Source organism: Sinocyclocheilus grahami, unplaced genomic scaffold (assembly GCF_001515645.1).
Source record: "Sinocyclocheilus grahami isolate Dianchi unplaced genomic scaffold, SAMN03320097.WGS_v1.1 scaffold116.1, whole genome shotgun sequence".
NCBI lineage: Eukaryota > Metazoa > Chordata > Actinopteri > Cypriniformes > Cyprinidae > Sinocyclocheilus > Sinocyclocheilus grahami.
The window spans coordinates 1598937-1604984 of NW_015505295.1; the positions used below are offsets into that span (position 1 = coordinate 1598937).

A 6048-nucleotide genomic window follows, 5' to 3' on the forward strand; every position below is an offset into this window, starting at 1 on the left:
TATTATATTATATTATATTTATACGTATAACATATTTATACTTTACATAATAATATAGCCTATAATATACTTTATATAAAAATATATTATAGTATATAATATCTACATAGAGACGTTATTTCCGGGTCCAATACATTGGTTTTCGTGCACGTCAGTAAGTCATTGACAGATTTGAAGCATATTTACATTACTTCTTTTATTCTATTTATTCTAATAATTATAATTATTAAATAATTCTGTTGATTATTTATTCTATTCTATTCTATCTTTTATTCTTCCTCTATTTTTTTCTGCCCTTTTTAATTATTTATAAATTCATTAAAAAAACGACTAATAAAATGTATATTTTACACTTTATATTATAATCACATTGCACTTGAATAAAGTTAAAAGTGTAATCTGCCGATTGTCCTGCAGGTGACCGCATAAATCTGTCTTCTTACGATGCACTGAGAGCTTTACGATTACTCCAGAGCACTCGTAGATCGACGATGATTTTCAAGGGCTACTTAAGTCACGATGCTTTTGGGAAACAGACCGTAATATTAAGATCAGTCGTACGATCGTTTTTACGAACTTCTTAGGCTTACGAAGCTTTTGGGAAACTCAGCCCTGAACTTTAGACCACCAAAAGAATAGCTACAGATTTCAAGAAAAAAGGAAAGAAAAAAGCACATTAAGTGAAGCAACGGGACACTTTGTTCTTTGTCTGTAGGCAAAATTTGCCCTTCAAAGGTGAAGGTAAATCATCCAGGGCTGCGTTTCTCGATAACGATTGATTTGAGAGCTTAAGGGCGTTTTCTGCGAGTCATTTTACGATCGTTCGTTATTGTTTCCCAAAAATGCGCTTAACGCAATCGCACGTAGACGTGCTTTAAGTGCTACTTAAGTTACGATGCTTTTGGGAAACAGACCGTAATATTAAGATCAGTCGTACGATCGTTTTTACGCAACTTCTTAGGCTTACGAAGCTTTTGGGAAACGCAGCCCAGGTCTGTTAGCATATACTGAGATGAAACGGCCGTTTGTTTTTTTTCTATGTGCATCTCCAAGTTTTCTTTTTATTTCTGTGTAGAAAAGACATAGAAAGGAACGGTTCACCAAAAAATTTGCTAGAATTGTACTCACCGTCTGACCATCCAAGATACAGAAATATAAGCATCAGCAAAGGTTCTACTGTCAAGTCATGCATAACTATTAGCTCTGGCCAATCACAGCTTGACACTTGGAGTATATAAGTACTGACTTTTCTCTTTTACTATTGTAGTTTATGACGATGATGTTCCACTCCATCCTCCCCACCCCCACCAGTATATAAACTGAGAATTCCATGGACCAGAATACACAATTACATATAAGCTTACCCTATCCTTCGTCTGTGTGTGTCTCAAGAATCTCAGGTGTCAGTTGTATCTTAAGACTGCAATCTAAAGTGCTGTTTTCCTTTTCATGCTGCTTCCTTTTGTTCACACCGGATGTGGTACATATCTCAGCTTACAGGATGTGTGTGGGCATGTGTGCAAAGTTCAACTACATATAATGCTTGTCATAAAACAGAAATAATCGTAATTTGCACTGCAAAAAAAAGACTGTTTTTAATATATTATATCAGTATAGTATTATACATAATATGGGTGTTATTTGGAGTAACCATTTTTGTCTTTAGGAAATATAACATGCCTGAAAATTAACAGAAAAAAAAACATTACACTTTTCCCTATAAATTTCAATAAATACAATTTCATCAGCATAGAAAATACAAATATCATGTTTATATATCTAACCTTATAAAAACTGCATCACATCTTCACACTAAAGCTATTTAAAGCTTGTGGAACTCTTTACTAAAATGTTATTTTAATATAATATATTAAAATTATATCTTTACTCTAGTTAATAATGTTAAATATATTATAATATAATTGTGCTATTTGTCTAGTGACAATACAATTAGAGCAGTGGTCTCAAACTCAATTCCTGGAGGGCCAGTTGGAGCTCCAACTCACACCTGCTTGGAAGTTTCTAGTGATCCTGAAGACCTTGATTAGCTGGATCAGTTGTGTTTGATTAGGGTTGGAGCAAAACTGTGCAGAGCTGTGGCCCTCCAGGAACTGAGTTTGAGAACACTGAATTAAAGATATAAAAAATTTGCAATTTTAAGAATTTGATTTCTTTGAGTGATGTATTGATAATAAGAATTCACATTTTTTACTAGCAAAAAATGAATTCCTGTTAGATAAGCTCAGTCACTACAAACTTACTGTTGTGGTCACACAAACAAATAGGCTACATTTTTACAATTACACTTTTGCAATTCTGTTTGGTGCCACTGGAGGGACAGTAATTATACACAGTTTCTCAAAAAAAGTGCATGCATCTCCACATTCTCATTTGTTTAAGACGTGATTTGAGATTAATGTTGTTTTTTAATTGTTATTTTGTTTTACCCTACCCTGTTCAGATCAAGATAAAGTGGCATGATAAAATTTCTTCTAAATACAGGACACAGCCGTTTTTTTTAAAGGGGTCATATGATGCTGCTAAAAAGAACATTATTTGGTGTATTTGGTGTAATGAAACATTTGCAGTTTAAAGTAAAAAAAAACATTATTTTCCACATACTGTACATTATTGTTTCTCCTCTATGCTCCGCCTTTTTGAAACGCATCCATTTTTACAAAGCTCATCGGTCTGAAAAGCAAGGTGTGCTGTGATTGGCCAGCTATCCAGTGCGTTGTGATTGGCTGAATACCTCAAGCGTGTGACGGAAATGTTACGCCCCTCACCATACTGTTGATGCCGTGTCCGGCCGGAGCGACAAAAACATTAAAACCCATTATAAACTAGGCATTTGTTGCATCCAGTGGGGACATAATTACTGATTATAATGACTTATACTGTCTTTTTACGCGTTGCGTTGCATCGCCTCCTAAATATCTACAGCGGATCTAAATATTTATAATTAATTATAACTAGTTATGATTAATTATTCATATTTCCCCATGAGCTGATTCGCTACATTTCTTTGGGTGAACATTTGGGCGGCGTTATGCAAATCTTCCCACATAGTGACGTAGACATGTGGGGGTGTGTTCGAACGAGCCGTTTTAGGTAGGCGTGGTTAACTCTTAACTTTTATAAAGAATATCTCTTTGGATTTGAGACTTTAGTCTTTTCAACCGTTTCAACTCTTCTTTATGCACCAAGAGCTTGTAACACTCCAAAGAGAAAGGAAAAATTGAAATCACATCATATGACCCCTTTAAGTACTGTTTTGGCACCAGTACTTTTACTTGTAATTCAGTATTATTTCAGCAATGTAACAGTACTTGTACTTGAGTACAAATTTTCAGTACTTTTTCCACCACTGCAAAATACACACAGTAGTTCAAATGCTGAGTGATATCTTACAAAGGTGTGATTTTTATATAGTTTATTGTCTTGACCATGGTGATCATACGTAGACAGGCTTGCACAAATAAAACTGTAAAAAAAAAAAAAGAGCATTGTACAGCTCAATGTTCAGCGGCGGCTGTCACAGCTGAACGGTGCTCTGTATGATCGGTCTGAGTCCTTCAAATGCAGCCTTTGATATAGTTAGCAAAAATGTGTTAATATTCTGATATAAATGTTGTTAGTTTCATTTTCAAAATAATCAGTAGTGGACTGTAAGGAAATGCACATTCATTAAGTATTCTTGTACAAATGTGAAGTACTAAGTTTTCTTTTTTCCTCACAGGACAGCAACACAAAAATATGTTTTTTACAACATGATGCATTGTTGTAGATTAAACTACCCAACAGTATATGAAGTAGGGAACTTTAAATGTAATAACCTTAAACATATTCAGAAGTAAACTGCAACATACTGTACACAGTAGTGCAGCAGTAATATTAATGTAAAACCATCCTGACTAATTCTTTTTCAGATCAATACTGTACATACCTTTACTTTTACTCATAATACCTTAAGTATATTAGAGTATGCAAGATAATACTTTTACTTAAAGGATAGTTCAGCCAAAAATATACATTCTGTAATCATTTACTCACCCTCAAGTTGTTCCAGGTTTGGAATTTTCATTTTTGGTGAACTATCCCTTTAGCTAAGGTTATAAATATGACTAGTAGTTTTTCCCCAATGTGGTACTAGTAGTTACTAAAAGTAGTTTACTAAAGTACATCAAGATATTTCTTCTACTAATTATGTTGTCATAGCTCTAAACAGTTTCTCTTTTCCTTCTTTCCCTACATCAGAACAGACCCCTATACTGCAGGATAAAGCTGAATGTGCCAGCGCTGGACAGGTTTTTAATGGTTTTCGGCTGAGCAGGGAGGCCCTGACAGTGCTGCTGGATCTTCTGAGAAGTGAACGGCAGCACGGATGGGGTGCTACAATCCAGATCCAGGTGTTTCTTTTCTGTCTGGCCAGTGGTACATCATACAGAGTGGTCTCCGGAGTGTTTGACATACCTCGTTCCACTGTCCACCGCATTATCCTCCGAGTCGCTGAGGAGGTGCTGGCCATTCACCAAGAGATTCACCTCCTGAAGACCCCAGAACACATGGAGGCTGGGGTGGGCTTAGAATTGATGTTTTTTTTCTGATGTTAAACCTAAGCTATGTTGTAAATAGTCGTAAAAATTACTTTCAGTAATGTATAGAATTATTTGTTTTAATGTTTAAAAAATATATATTTACAGGACAAAAAAATAAACATATAGAACAATGTTTTGTGAAAAAATTATAAGCTGCATTAAAAAATTTAACAATGTACATAATTACTTATTTTATTTACACATGTGAATATGCAAAACAAAAATACAAAATTCCTTCTCAGATGAAGACCGCGAGGGTTTAGGGTGCCATTTGGAACAGGGCCTTCGTCGCACCACAGTAACGCAATCACACTTCAAATGCGCACTTCGAAGTCCGTGCACTTCACTTGAGATGGTCCTCACTGCAGAACACAAGATCCAGGGGGCGTGGTTGGATCCAGATCCAACTCCTGACCTCCCACCTTACATACACCTAAACCCTCCCATCTCCACCCCTAAACCTACCTATCTCCACCCCCTAGATGTGGATCCATCCACGCCCCCTGGATCTTGTGTTCTGCAGTGAGGGGCTAGCCTACTGCTTCACTTTGGGACACAGCTATAGGTTGTGTTCCAGTCCGTTTTTTATGCCCTTCACTCGCAAAATTCCCTCCATCTCGTTTAATCGGATGTACATCATTGATTACGTTGCATGAGTGCCCACTTCTGGCAGAACCTTTGCAATTGGCTGAGCTGGAATGTCCTAAGCCCTTGATCACTTAGAATCTGCTATAGAGTTGGTTTATTGTTTACATTTTTCCCCTTACGAATTTGTTTGGTGCAGCATTCTATATGTATATAGGTATTTTTGGGCTATTATAAATGTTTAAAAAAAAAAAGTATTATAGTTTGGGGTGGGGATAAATTAAATGCGATCTGCGATGAAACCATAGTCGTGTTGCATTGTGGTCTACAGAGCAGCCTGAAGTGTGCATATGAAGAAGACTCGCTCCCTCGGTCAAAATCGAGGGGTCGAGGGTATGTCCATGTAAACTTCCTCCTCCACTTGACTGAGTGGAACTCACTTTAAAATGGAGGCGGGGATTCCCCCGAGGGTAAGTACTTAGGGAAGTTCCTGTGTGCTTGTCTTAAAGGGGTCATATGATGCAATTTCAATTTTTCCTTTCTCTTTGGAGTGTTACAAGCTCTTGGTGCATAAAGAAGATCTGTAAAGTTGCAAAGACTAAAGTCTCAAATCCAAAGAGATATTCTTTATAAATGTTACGAGTCAGCCAGTTACGAGCCAGCCACACCTACCTAAAACGGCTTGTTCTAACACGCCCCACACGATGTGGGAAGATTTGCATAACGCCGCCCAAATGTTCACGCAAAGAAAGAAGGCATAACTTTTATTCTCGCTGTAGTATTGTTGCCACCGCCGCCATGGCGTGAAGGCGCTGTGTGATTCGTTGTGAAAGCGAAATTACTTTGTTTGGCCTTCCAAAAGAGG

The 6048-nt window shown here is 36.9% G+C and overlaps 1 protein-coding gene across 1 annotated transcript in view; it reads right to left on the bottom strand.

Moving 5' to 3' along the window:
• LOC107589417 (uncharacterized) overlaps positions 1 to 1461 on the bottom strand; it is an 84515-nt gene extending 83054 nt beyond the window's left edge. The window contains exon 1 of the mRNA XM_016277844.1: positions 1365 to 1461. The gene's annotated coding sequence lies outside the window, so the exon portion shown is untranslated. The remainder of the gene's footprint in view (positions 1 to 1364) is intronic.
• Between the last annotated feature and the right edge of the window lie 4587 nt (positions 1462 to 6048).